Source organism: Notamacropus eugenii, chromosome 6, assembly GCF_028372415.1.
Source record: "Notamacropus eugenii isolate mMacEug1 chromosome 6, mMacEug1.pri_v2, whole genome shotgun sequence".
Classification (NCBI taxonomy): domain Eukaryota; kingdom Metazoa; phylum Chordata; class Mammalia; order Diprotodontia; family Macropodidae; genus Notamacropus; species Notamacropus eugenii.
This window is the reverse complement of record NC_092877.1, coordinates 365,739,450-365,753,557: the sequence shown is the minus strand read 5'-3', so window position 1 is coordinate 365,753,557 and position 14,108 is coordinate 365,739,450.

Below are 14,108 nucleotides of genomic sequence, written 5' to 3'. Positions count from 1 at the left end.
TGTCAGTTTCAGAGAATGGCATCCATTATATCAAGTGGATTGTGTTGGTCCTTCCAGCTCTCAATGGTCCTTATTGCAGAAACTCATGTCTTAGACTGAGAAAAATTCCAAAAAAAATAAGATAGTGTTTGTTCTATGAAACTCAACTTAATTCAATTCACTGAATATGTATTAAGTATCTTCTAAGGGCAAAGCTTTGTTCTAGAGACACAAAAGCAAACGCAAAGCAGATTCTGCCCTCAAGAAACTTACTTTCAACCATGATATGATATATAAATCTAAGGAATAATAAATCAAATTGTAAATGCCAATTATTTTACTAATTTCTGTGGAAAGAAGAACAAATGCCAAATAGTGCCTGCCCTCAATGAGCTTAAATTCTATTTTGGGGAGGAGAGAGAGAGAGAGAGGGAGGGAGGGAGAAAAAGGAAGAAGATGGATGGATAGGTGAATGGATGAATGGTGAATAGATATATAGACAGACACACAGATAGACAGACAGAAAGACAGACAGACAAATAGATAGATAGATAGATAGATAGATAGATAGATAGATAGATAGATAGATAGATAGATAGATAGTTCAAAATATATATCCAGAGTTTGGTGGGGAAAGTGATACCACATGTACAGAGATAAGAAAATATAAGATAATTTGAGGTAGGACAGAACCCCAGCAAATTACAGAACTATGAGGGTTTCTCATAAGAAGGAACACAATAAAAATAGCTAATAGTAACTAACATTTATATAGCACCTACTATGTGTCAGGCACTGTGCTAAGTGCTGTGCAATTATTAGCAATCATTTGATCTTCACAACAATTCTGTGAGGTAAGTTCTATTATCATCATCCCCATTTTACAGATGAGGAAACTGAGACAAACAGGCTAAGTGACTTACTCAAGGTCCCATGGTATGTGTCTGAGGCTGGATTTGAACTTAGTGCTGAGCCCAGTGCTTTATCCCCTGGTCCACACTTGAACTCAACATTGAACGAAGAAAAGGATTTCTCCAGGTGAAGATGAAAAAGGAATACATTTCATGTATCTGAGAAGCACTAAGATCAGAAATGGGTAGACAAGTTCATTCCAGGCCAGGATGAAATGTCTTTCAAGGTCCCTTCTAACTTGGAGATTCTGTGAATTCATGAGAAATTAGGTGAAAAAGTTTATTTCAAGTTAGTCAAGGACCTCACATGCCAGTTCAATGAGCTGATCCTTTATATTAGAAGTGACAAGGAGCCACCAAAGATTTTTGTTCAGGGGATCAACATGGGAGTCAAATGGTGGTGCTGTTCTTACAAATGTACATAACTAAAGGCTTTGTCTTCATTAACTGGAGTTCTTATTTCAATACTGCAAGAATCTATCAATGCATATTACAAATATTCTGTAACTTCAGTCACTGACTTGTGGGGATTGCTATGACCCAAGTCTCCTAATCTGCAGCCAACCTTGTAGTGAATCTCTCTCTGACCTTAGATAGGCTGATTCTCGGACACAGACATGGTCAGATTCATTGGGTCCAGCCACAAAGTTTTTCCAGGTTATTAGAACCTTCTAGAGCTTGGGTTCTGCAAGTACAGACTTTGAGAATCCAGCATGATTTCCCTAGGTGTTTCTTCTACCATTAGAATGTGAAGCCCTTGAGACTATTGATTCTTATTTTTTTAATTTGTATCCCCAACACAGTGCTTTGCATATAGGAAATGCTTAATAAATTCTTCATTCATTTCCATCCCATGATGAGGCAACTTTGGTCAAGGAACCACTTAGACATCATTACCAAACCCCATGGTAACTTCTGTTTTCTGACACAATTAGAGGTGAATATTTGAGTAGAGCATTGGACCTGGGGTCAGAAAGACCTGAATTAGAATCCTACCTACTCACAAGCCGTGTGACTCTGGGCAAGTCACAACCTCTGTTTGCCTCAATTTCCTCATTTATGAAATAGGGATAACAATGGTACTGACCACCCAGGGTTGTCATTAGGATAAAATGAGACCTTTATAAAGCACTTTGCAAATCTTCAAATACTATTTAAGTTCTAACAGTTGCTGTTAATTACTATTCATTTATAAATAAACTCTCCCTGTAATGTCACATTCCCCAGTCTCATGGTTTCATGAAGCTAGTTAATGACATTGGTTGGGGATACTGGATTTTAAGATAATGGAACCACCTTTTAATGATCTAATTCAGGGATGTGGTACCTGAGGCCTTGAGGCCACATGTGGCCCTCTAGGTCCTCACGTGTGGCCCTTTGACTGAATCCAAACTTTGACTGAAATCTAACCACTCATTTTACAGATGGGGAAACTGAAGCCAACAGGGTTAAATGACTTGCCCAGGATCACACAACTAGTAAGTGTTAGAGGCCAAATTTGAGCTCAGGACCTCCTGACTCCAGGGGGCACTCTATCCCATCTAACTGTCCTATTATATGTGCTACATGGTGCCTTTTTGAGCATTTCTTGCTCAAAAATTATACTTGCTCACTCTTTAAATACAATTCACAGTAAAGTCTCTTTCTGCATTTGCTTTATAGATACCATTTTAATACCATTGTTTCAGTTAAGAAGTAGGCAGTTGGAGGTGGGGAGAGGTTTCGGTTTTCCATAGCTGTTAATGTCATAAAGCTGCCAACTAGTCAATATTTTTCTTTGTTGTTTGGAATTAAGGTGCATAATTTGCTTCTCAAAAAAAGAAAAACTTACATTTTCCCAAGGATATCGCCATACTTACCGCATGGTGAGAATCAGTTATATTTATTGTGACAGAAAAGGAAAAGTATTTTTCTTAGATTTTTTTTCTTAAATGAGAGAGAAAAGCATGGTATAGTAAGAAGAGGACTGGATTTAAAGTCAGGGAACTAAATTGAAATTCAGGCGAGGTGAGTTTCGGTAATTCAGGAAACCTCCATGGTCCTCAGTTTCCCCATCTGTAAAATGATACCGCTGAATCAGGTCATCGCCGAGTTCCCTTCCAGCTCTAAATCTATAGTCCCATGACCATTTTCCAGTTAAATTGGAATTGTGCAGCCAAGCCCCAGATTGTTACTGGGTTCCCATGAAAACCATGGTGAATCATAAAAAGATGCCGGCATACTTTAATCCCCTTTGGCTGTATTTCTCCACAGTCTTTCTGCTTACTATCAGGTATGGTTTGTATCCATCCTAACCAGCCTACCTCCCACAGAGCCAACAGGACACCCAACAAAATGCATCTCTTTCAAGAGCCTGAGTTGACTTATTATGAGTTGCCTAATGCATACCTATTTATGCATTTATTTGTTGCCATTGGAATTCTCCCCAATGCCAAAGTCTTGGAATTTTCATTTAACATTTGAAGAAGCACCAACATTCTCAGGAAAAGATGATTAAAAGAAAAGGAGAAGCAGTTTTCATCTGTAAAATTCAAGCCACATTTTTATTCCATCCTGATAATAGTCTGTAGTACCATTTGCTGTGAAAACCTAATTTGTTCTAATTGTCACCTAAAATAACCAAAAATCAGAGGCAACAAATGGCTCAGAAGACTTCATTTTCATAAGAAATGTCCAGATAATTCAAGTATTTAAATGTAAATGCTTTAATAATTTTAAAAATTGAAGTAACACCTTACATTTCTATAGCATCTTAATGATTCTTAAAGGAGCATTGATTTCAATTAGCTCATTTGATCCTCATCAAGAACCCTCTGAGAAAGGCAAGGTCTTCATTATCCCCATCTTACAGATGAGAATGCTGAGCCTCAGAGTGGTTAATCTGATCCCTCAATGACGAATGACCAGGTTTGGTATTTCACTTTAGCTGTGTCTATCTAATGCTAAATATACAGATGGAGACGGAAAAAAAATACGTTTTTACTTCATTTTGGCATCATTTTCTGAAAATGATACCAAAAAATATGTATGTTTAAAAGTATCCAGACTGATTTTTGACTGTCTCTTTCCTTTTCCCTACATATATTTCACATCGGAGAAACAGCTTTTGCCAGTATGAGCACATCTGAGGAGCCAGGAGTCCTGTGTGCTCTTGGGAACCTTGTTAAGCCCTTTCCATTTTCAGTTCCTCCTTTCAAAGGAGAGAGCATAGAATGGTGGAGCAAGGAGACCTGAAAATCGGGAAGAACTGGATTCAAATCTCGCCTCTTACACTTACTAGTTTTGTAATAATGGGCAGGTCACTTAATCTCTCTGCAACCATCTCATCATCTAAAATTGGGCACAATAATGCCTCTATTATGGAAAATCATTGTAGAGAAAGTGGAATATAAGCCTTAAAGTGCTCAAAGAAATTAAATATTAGAAGCAAAAACTAAAGCCCATCTCTAAAATGAGAGTTAACACCTATAGGATTGCTTCCTAGGAATGTGGTAAGGGCTTAATAACCACAAAAGTTAACATTTATATCATGCTTACGATGTTCCAGGCACTGTGCGAAAAGCTTTGTAATTATCCTCTCATTTGAACTTCCCAACATCTATGGGAGGTAGGCACTATTAGTATCTTCATTTTACAGATAAAAAACAGAGGCAAACAGAGGTTAAGTGGTTTGCCCAGGGTCACACAGCTAGTGAGTATCTGAGACTGGATCTGAACCCAGGTCTTTCTGACTAGAACCCAGGGCTCTATCCACTGAGTTTCTCAAAGCTGTCTTGTGTTCCATAAACACTAGCTATTATTGCGCTTAAAATAGCCCTCCTGATTGAAGCTACCTCTCTCTCCCTCAGAAATATGAGGATGCAGATGCAGGTAGGTGGCCCATGAAAGCAGCAGGGGCAGCCACCATGTAGAGTCCAAGCTCTCTGAAGGACTTTTGTGTATCTGCCACCATTCTCCTGACCTTATCAATTATGCATTGCTTCATTCAACAAATACTTATTGAATGAAATTCCCTACCCAATGCCTATTAGAGGCAAAACACTGTGGGGATTATGGAGATGAATAAGAATAGGTCCCTGGTCTCCAGAAGCTTATAGTCTAGAAGGGGAAACAAGACAGACTCACAAATCACTAAATCCCAGGCGGGGAGGAGGAATGGGGAGAAACGACTCTGAGCCAATGAGCCCAGCAGTTATGTGTCCCTGGAGCTGTCCTCTCCTACAGTGCTGCTAAACTCTGCCTTGGCCAGACTGCATCCTTACTAGTGCCTTCTCTTCTGGGTAGCATATTTTAAGAAGGTCATTGATAAAGAGCATACAGAGGAAGGAGATAAAGTAAGTATCTGTTAACTACCTACTCTGTGTCAGGCTCCGTGCTGAGCACTGGGAATACAAACACAACAAATGAGGCAATCTCTAAGTTCAAGGAGTAATAATATGAGGATGGACTAAAGCAGGATGTTTAGCCTGAATAAGACATGATAGTTCTCTTTTCATATTTGAAGAGTTGATATCGAGAACAAGAGTGTGACATGTTCTGCCTACTCCTAAAGGGAAGAACTAGGAAGTACAGTATTCAAAGAGACACATGGGCTTTGGGCTTTGTGGAGAGAATCAGCTCAGTGAATAGATGGTGCAGTGGATAGAACTCTAGATGTGGAGGCAAGAAGTTGTCATGCAGTTGTTTTAATTGTGTCTGACTCTGTGGGACCCCATTTGGGATTTTCTTGGCAAAGATACTGGAGTGGTTTGCCATTTCCTTCTTCAATTCATTTTACAAATGAAGAAACTAAGGTAAACAGCATTAAAGCGACTTGTCCAGGATCACATGTGCTAGTAAGTGTCCGAGGTCACATTTGAACTCAGATCTTCTTGGCCCCAGGCCCAGCTCTGTATCCACTGTGACACCTAGCTGCCCAGCAGGCAAGAATACCTGAATTCAAATCCCACCCAAGTCACTTAGTAGCTGTGTGACCCTAATCAAATCACTCCCTGCCTCAGTTCCCTCATTTGCAGAAGGAGAATTATATTAGCACTTGTCTCTCAGGATCATTGTGAAGATAAAATGAAATAAAATCTCTAAATCACTTTGCAAATCCTAAAATGCTATATCAAATCTAGCTCAATGCCACCCTCTTCATGGGATCTTCCTTGATTCATCCCTCTCTCCCCTGCCAAGAGTGAGCTACCACTCCTCCGGTTCTTGCTAGGAGGTTGGACCTCTCCTATTCAATTCAAAAACCATTCTGGGCATGCCTACTATGTGCAAGACAATGAGCAAAGACAACAGGAATGAAAAAAACGAAAAAGCAAAAAGCCCATTCTCCATGCTAACATTGATGCCATTGCATTTTCCTTTCCTATACTAACTTCTTAGGTTAGATCAATGACAGTGATGAAGGGTATAAAAACAAGGGCAGAGAAAAACAGAAGATGGACATGATCAGGATGGTTCCATCTATTCCTCAGCCAGGTTGTAAAGTTCACCATGTTCCTGCTGGAGACACATGGCTCCCAAAAGACTTGTCAAGATGTCACAAGACAGGCTAGTTTTCAGGGTTTGGAAGACTCCTGACCTGACTTCACATACGTTTCAAAACACATAAACAGTCTAAATATTCCATTCTTGTGACACATAGAAGTCGGTCTCCTCCTGTATTTGGGGTCCAGCCTGAATCTGAGGAAGGGGCCTGGTCCCGATTTGTTAGGTGATTGGAGTGCTTTGCTTAGACTGAAATTCTCTCAGAAGGTTGAAGCTTTGTTTCCTCCGTTATTTCCTCCTTCATCCACCACAGACCATAGCATGCAGACCCCTGACTCAGAAGATAACGCATAGAAAGTTGCCTCAGGCCCAGAGATGTTAAGTAACTTGTCTGGAATCAAGCAGCTACTGTTGGAGGTGAGATTTGAACCCAGTCCAGCCCACTAGGTAGAACAATAGAGAAAAGAATGAGTGGGGAGATAGGAAGTTCAAATAGTCGTGTTATCCTAAGTGAGTCACTTAACATGTGTGCCTCAGTTTCCTCAAGTATAAAATGGGAATAATGATATGGCCTACCTCTCAAGGTTTTTGTGAGGATGAAACGAGATAATAATTATATGCTTGTCACAGTGCCTGGCACATCATAGGTGCTAGCTAGGCATCATCATCATCATCACGAATCATTATACTCCATTGATCCTATTTTTAGTGAGGGTTTTTTAGACCTGACCTGTGATTTCATCCATGCAGGTAACTTCCTTCAATGAAGGAAACTCCCTCCCCCAAAGCAGATCAGCATCTACTTGGCAACTTCTAGCCTTGGAGTAACCTGGGAAACAGAGAGGCTTAGCAATTTGTCCAGGGTCACACAACCAAAATGTACTGAAGGTACGTTTTGACCCCAAGTCTTCCAGTGCCAGCTTTCCAACCCCCATGCCAAGGCTACCTCCATTGTAGGAATTATTTACTATTCATCAATCATCTATGACATGCTTGGTGTCATGTGGAATCTGGACCCTGCCCCTTAACTCATATTCTGACATATATATCATAAGGGACTAGCTTGCATTCAACGGGAGCTGGGAGAAAGGAGGTTAACAAGGAAGAGGAGCATGGGACCTGAGTGTTAGATCTGATTCCAAAATCCAGAGGAAAATCATCGTATCTTTTTTATAACCCTATTGGAAAATGTCCCATAAAAATCACTGTATGAAATATGAAATAATCCCCCAACAGAATTGAATTATTTTTGTCAAATGGTTTTCCAGAGAAGGAAACCTCAGTAGGGATCATCCATTTAATGGGTGAAGAAATGGAGGCCAAAGTCAGTTACACAAATTGTGAGCATACAAGGCACTGTTGGAACCTGCATCCTCAGACTAAAGAGCCAGAGTTCTTTCCACTTTATCTTTCCAGTGAAAGACTATCCACCTTGCCAGCAATGGCTGAGGTTTGGTATGCCATCACATGGTCAAGCATGCCATTTTTTCAACATTTTCTATCCATTCCTGCACATCCCTCCCCACCCCAAAGAAAATGTCTGGGAACCTGGCCAATCACACCATTTTTCTCAACTCTCTCTGTCTCTGTCTCTGTCCCTCCTTGAAATGATTAAGTGACTTTGGTGGAAGGCAAACAGCAATAGGAAACCAACAATAACAACAGCATTGATGAAGCGCAGGACAGGTTAAACGATTCGATCCTTACGGTAACCCTACGAGGGAAGGGTGACTATTATCCCCACACACAAGGAAACTGAGACACATAGAAGTGACTCACCCAGGGTCAGGTAACCAGTAAGTGGCTGAAGCTGGATTTGAACTCAAGCCTTCATGACACTTAGTCTACCACTTGGAAAAGGTCTGTTTCACTAAGTTATTCTCCCAAATCCCAAGAGAATGGCAGGTACCAGCAAAACTAGGACATCTGTGCCCACAGAACATTTTTCTTCCCCAGGGCCCCTCTTAGAAATAAAAAGAATGTCACCCTTTAAAAGATACACCTGCAGAGACAAGGTGACCCCCCCTTTCCTCCATTTTACAAATACAATCCCCAAATGCAAAACAGTTTGTCAGTGCTGACAGAGCACCTTTTGTGAGGAGACATGAGATATCCCTTTGGGCTACAGCTAACAGATTCATTTAGAGCTCAAACGATTTCCAGAGGAGGACCCTATGTCTGTGTAAAGGATGTAATTTAACAATTGAGGAAGCATTTTTCAACCATGCAAATGGAGAATTTTATTTCAGTCTTGATGAATTATGTAAATAAGGTTTTACAATATATAACTTCAAATCCAAAATGAAGGTAATATTTCTGTGACAGACACCTGGCTCCACAGCTTGAAAAAGTTATGAGTGTGTTTTCATGATGCTGAGAGTCCAAAATAAAAAGTGTAAACTCCATCCACTTCTCCAACCATATTCAGGGAGCTGAGTGTTTGAAATTCTGTTCGAGCTGTGAAATTGAGTAGCAGGAATGAACGGTTAGCTAATTCAAGAATCCAAGCTGTTTCTAATTCTACTTTAAAGAAAAATTGCAGGTAAATACTTATGTAAAAAATGCTTATGTAAAATTTGAAGATATTGCCCCCAGACTATGACTGGAAACACCCCTTTCTTCAGTTATCAATTGGAATAAGGAACCAAGGCAGAATATAACTTCAAATAGTGTTACTTAGAATACATATGACCACTCCATGGAATTCATTACTCACACCAGTGAGGACCTGTGCCTGATTAGCACCAATTTTATACATAAGCCCTGATGGTCTATGTTTCTACTATAAAATAGAACAAAGATCAGAAGTATACATATATATGTACATATATGTATGTATTTTCAAATTCATGTTCATGGATACAAATGAATTTTAATAAAGCAGGATAACTTCATTAAAAAGGAAAACGCATTATAGTTTATAACAGAAGTATAAATAAGATCCAAATTAATTATTGGGTCATTTCGGTTTCAGACAATGCCAGTGTTCTCTTTAGCTATGATATGGATATAGCATCAAGGATGTCAAAAAAAATGTCTTGAATTTTTAAAAAATTCATCAAATGTTTTCTTATTATTAACTTAGCTTAGTGACTGACACATAGCAGGCTTTCAACTTATACTTGTTGACTTATTGATCTATTGCATGCAAATATAAGATATACAAATATACAAAATATTTATTAAAAACATTAAGAAATGCATGTTGATTATTGGATAAAGGCAGCCAATTCAGATTCAGTTTAGGGAGTTCACAATCAAGATTACTCTTTGATAATAAATTTTGTCCTCCTGGTTTCCACCGTATATTTCACATTTTGACACATTTAGTTATTCAATATAAATAGGTAACATGTGGAGCATTTTAAGGTTTGCAAAATACTTACCTATATTTTCTGATTTTATCTTCGATCAACATTTATTGCAACTATGGGCAAAGCACCATGCTATAAATACAAATGACAAACTCCTTGCCCTGAGTCTAATGGGAGAGAGAAAATAAGTTGGATGTAAGACTTATGATCAATGACAAAAAATAATAGGAATGACCAGGATAGATACGAAGAATGTGGAAATGTCACAGAGAGATAGATCAGTTTCTTTGGGGGTAATCAGGTAAGACTACAGGACAGACAGGCCTGTACAATATATGGCCCACTAGGCCACTTGCAGCATGCTAATGGATATCAGGCAGCCTGAACGATGTAGAGGATGTATGCTGTGAAGACCTGTGAACTAGAATTGAAAGGTGGGCTGTTTCAGTTTTGTTGTTCAGTTGTGTCTGATTCTTTGTGGTCCCATTTTGGGGTTTTCTTGCAAAAGACATTAGAGTGTTTTGCCATTCTCTTCTCTAGCTTATTTTATAGATGAGAAACTGAGGCAGATAGAATTAAATGGCTTGTCCAGGGTCACACAGCTAGCATCTGAGATCAGATTTGAACTCATGAAGATAAATCTTCCTGATTCTAAACCTTTATTCCAATTCTGATTCCAAGTATATTATTTACTATGCCACCCAGCTGCCTCTGGGCTATTTCAATAAAATGTAAGCTTCTGGGAGCCAGGGACAATTAGCATTAGGGTCGCCATGTACAGAGTAGGAGCTTAATAAGTGTTTGTTGAATTAATTTGAAGAAAACAGAGAGAAAAACATTCTAAGTATAGGGAAAGGTGTAAACAAAACACCCAAAGACATGGGCAAAAACATGGCATGTGTTCAGAAGACAGTGAGTTGTGTTGTTTAGGTTGGATGTAGAATGAGTGAGGGGAAGTTGTATGAATTATTTTGGAAATGTAGATTTAAGCTAGATCCTTAGAGGGCCTAAAATTGCAAGTTAAAGAATTTGGAGTTAGCAGCAGTAGAGAGTCATTGTGCACATGCATGAAGCAATCAGAGCTGATACTGAACTTTCTCAGTAAAGACAAGTTAAGAAGGTTCTGTTCTCAGCTGCATGAACATCCCCGTGAGTTACTCCCTCAAGATATACCTATATATGAACAAGATATAAACAAGATATACATGATACATACATGTCTTGTACAGACATTACAGATGGACAATTAGCTGAAACCAGAACTAAAATAATATGAGAGCAGACTGAACTGCTTTGGGGGAAATAAGCAGTTCTTTCGCAGATCTCAAACTATTTCCTGAAATAAAGGTCTGTCTTTTAAATACTGATGTTCTTTTAGTGATACTATTGAGTTACAAACCAAAGAATACCCCGCTCTCCAAAGAATCAGGCTTTGGGGTGTCTGGAAGGAGAATGAAGAGATTTGTCATATGACCAGGTTACCTGTTGCAGGTATACTACATATTATAACAGTATAACAGTTCTAACACTATAACATATTACCTGTTGCAGGTAAACTACACTGGCTTGTGCCCAAGAATTGCCACAAAAAGCCTCATCCAGGGCAGAAATTGTTCTTTCCTTCTGTGCCAGGGCCCTCCTTTGGCAGTCTGGTACAGTCAGACCCTTTCTCAGAATCATGTTTTTAAATATATATGTATGTATATACATATATATATATATAAGCATAGACATGGAAAGGAAAAATAATTGTATTAAAATACAGTTATCAAGAAAATTTTTCTTAAAAAAGTTCGTGGGACTCCTGATCTAGGCGATTATGATCAGAAAGGGAAGAAGTCAGTCATATATTGATAGCAAGGGATCAATAATAGACCTAAATTGTATGCTTGTTTCCATGTTAAAAAGTCTAAAAGGATTCCAGCCCGTCAGATGGATCATCTGTGTAAGATTTATGGGAAAGGCATGGACAAGAGGCAAACAGGATGTGAAGACATGGATGGACTATGTGTACCATTGGAAGAGTTAGCCACATTGATGAGATCACAAATCCGAGGAACCACTGAAGGGTGGTACCAGCTTGTATATAATCCCCATGAATGTAAAAGCAAGTCCACAATTGGCAATTGTTGGCCCTCTCCTATGCTCGTACCTTAGCAAAGTACAAGTAATTGTTAAAATCATCCTTCCACTATTTTTTTATGATCCTAGTCTCAGCTAAGGATTCCTGACATTAATTCTGAAAATGAGTTTAGCCGAAGTTGATAGCTTATTGTAAGCTTGACTTCAACTGGAAAGAAATGGGAGCTCTCAGAGCCCAGAGCATTGCAAAGCAGAGAAAATGAAGTGAGTCGCCCATTTGAAAATGGCTTGGTAATAGCTCTGAGATATGAAACGCTCCTTTATAATTTAAATCTCCCAAGGCCAGGAATTCCTTAATCAATCACATCCTGAAAATCAATGTCTCTGAATCTTTTCAGCACTTTGGGCTCCTCTTTCATAGGAAGGCCAAGTCTGTTGGCATGCAGAAGCGTCTTCCATATCAACTTAATCAGGTTCCTAATTGTCATTCTCCTCCCATTCCAAATATACCTTTATCCTTTGGCTGAATATCTCCCCTCTCAGATCCCCTGCTATTGCATAATTTACCCATGCCTGGTATCACAGGCCAAACTCCAATCAAATTTGCAAGTTTCCCATAAATACCAAATAGGATGCACATAATTCCCCACTGCCCCTTGCAATGATTCCATTATCTGGTGTTAGTGCTCCTGTTTTCCCATTTTTTCCACTTAGTATTCTTTCCACTGTCTCTTCCCAATAAATATTTGCAGGCCATTGTTTCTATGAGTACTACTTTAGCTTCTCTTTTTTAAAAAAATAATGTTTATTATTTAGAAGTCAGGAGGATTTGTTGCTTTGTTTTCCCCTCACTTATTCTCATCACTGCTGATGACGATGCGTTATTACACTCCAGGTTTTTAATCTTTCCCCCTAGAGACCTGAACAGATCTGCATTCTGTCTGAAAGGTAATAAGTCGACCCAATTATGTGCCTCACTGAAAACCTTACTGCAAAGGGCATGGATTTGTGTTTTCCACAAAGCACGCCACAAATTCTGATGCCCAGAGAATAATAAAGCATTGATTAGGGCAGGCACAGCATTCTCCATTCTGGCCACATCATCAGAACCTCTGGACAGGTCATTGGGGTCATTCTACTTTGGCCTTCATTATATCATAGTGTTAGATTAGTTACAAAGATAGGGCCCACTGAACTCAAAACTCACTGAGTAAATAATTTTAGTCACTGTCTCCTCAGAAACAGAAAAATTTCCCATCTTTAGAGTCTTTCGTTAGAGTTAATTTGCTTTCATAAGAAAAAAAAACATTTCTTACAGATGAATTTGTCTGGTATTTGGTGGAGGTAACGTGACATCTTACAACCATTGGCAGAGTCAGAAATGTTTGGACATATCTATAGTTGAAGAATTTTTCTTTGCCATTCAGGTAAGGAATTTGGAGCTCAGCCTAGGAAAGGATTTCCAAAGCTGTCTGCCCAATCCTTAAATGTGAAAAAATCATTCCAACAACAGATTGAAACCATATCACGAGTCCCCAGCTTATAAAAAAAAAGTTTATATTCCCAGTGATCCCGTAAGTCTTTTTTTAAAATTTGGAATGAATTTTCCAAGAAGAAAAAAACGCATCATGTATAATGATGAGGTTCCCCAACGAGCCCTCAATTACCTGTTTAATCCACACTGTACCTGAAGCATGGTACCATGGTAACAGTACCCTAAAGTGTAAACCTTGATTTTTCTGTTTAAAAACTTTCTCAGAGGTCCAGAAATACCAAGTACACTGCTCCCTCAGATGCAGCAGAACTAGGCCTTTCACTTCTCTGGGAAGCCCAAAGAATCCCAGATATGCCACTAGGACTGACCATTATCACCTGGTCCTGGGTTTTAGAGGGTTGGAGTACAAAGGCTTCAGATAGGGAAGGTCATGGGACTCCTGACAACCCAGCAGTCACCATGATTTTTCTCCTGAGGTCTCTAGGGATTTTCCCTTTCTGTGGCCACTGCCTTTTCTTCTCAGTTTGGGTTTTCTCTCTTTCACTGACCTACTGAGCTACAAAGAAACAGACTTAGAGCTTCCTCCCTACCTGCCTGTCCCTCACCAAACATGCATCCCTTTGGAGTTTTTTCTAATGATTTGCTACTAGTAGCAAAGTGGAAAAAAAGATCATTAAAAAGCTCCTTTCTTAGACCCTCCCTCAACTTCCTTTTTTCCCCATTCCAATCCTGCAAGCAAAGACAAAGGTCCAAAGAATTGGTAATAGCAGGTTTTTATATTGGAAAGATGTAAGTAAGATTTATCTACATTTTTGGGGAAAACCATCCACCTACCTTGGAAGCAAG